The following is a 1,200-nucleotide window of genomic DNA, read 5'->3' on the forward strand; positions in this document are numbered from 1 at the left end:
GAGCACCCTTTTATTGTCTATCTCAGGGATTCTCACTCTCAGCACCACTAAATTTTGGTCCAGATAACCCTTTGTTGCAGGGAGGCCATCCTGTGCATTGTAGGATGTTTAGCAGCATCTCTAGCCTCTACTTACTAGATGCCGGTAGCATTCCTCCATTTATGACAACCAAAAATATCTTTAGGGGTTGGGGGACGGGGGGTAGGGGGACAGCAAAATCACCTCCAGTTAAGACTTGTTAGTCTATCTGTAGAACTTTTTATAGATCTGGGGTAAGATCTAGGGGTACAGGAAACCCTCCAGCCCACCTATGAGATCAGGGATTAGTCATTTATGTCTCTGAAGTAGAAGATCTTTTAGGCTTCCAAGTGTCCCATGAAAGTGTCCCCTTCCCCAGGCAGGATCAGTCCTACAGGCTACTGCATTTAAGCCACCTGGCAAGATAAGGTGAGGTATATGGGGTGGGAGGCTGAGGATGTAAATGAGGGCCGGGCAGAAAGAAGGATGCTGGAAGCGGGGGCTGCTGATGCTGGGGCCCAGGCGCGGGAGCAGCCACGCCATCATCTTCTGTTTCACTTCATCCTTAGAAGGTCCTGATAATAAATATCAACAATTTGGGGACCTTACTATACACAGGTTATCCCTGAGAGAAAAATGTATATCCTCATTTTACCGATGGAGAAGGTCAGTTACCTGCCCAAGGATCCAGCGCCAAGGCTCTACTTGTCCTACAACTCCCCACGATGTGTCGCCAGAACATCAAATGCGAGGGTAGGTGTATCCAAGGGTGTAAAATCAGGTAAGTCTTTGGCCTAATTACGGATTTTGCTTCAGGGCTGACCCAACTGGGGCACTGAGCTGAAGCGGCCTAGATTAATTTTTTCCCAATTACCCAGTTAACTTAGTAAATGATTTGTGGCTGTTACTTCCACACAGATCCTGTCAGCCTGGGAGAATGTCCCACCCACCCCCTGACTCCTCCATGGAGCCTGACAGACTGACCTGAGGCCAAGGAGAACGCAAGAGGCCCCACCCCACTGTTTTCCTCCTCACAGGATGCTGCCTCCCGTCAGGGCTCAGCAGACAGCAAAGTGTGAGGTGCCCAATGGCAAGCCAGGCACCCTAGGGCCCGAGGGTGGTCCCCAGTCTGCTGAGTGGCCTTGGCAAAGTCATTCCCCTGTCTGGATCTCAGCTGCCCTG

This window comes from Pteropus alecto, unplaced genomic scaffold (genome assembly GCF_000325575.1).
Source record: "Pteropus alecto unplaced genomic scaffold, ASM32557v1 scaffold98, whole genome shotgun sequence".
Lineage (NCBI taxonomy): Eukaryota > Metazoa > Chordata > Mammalia > Chiroptera > Pteropodidae > Pteropus > Pteropus alecto.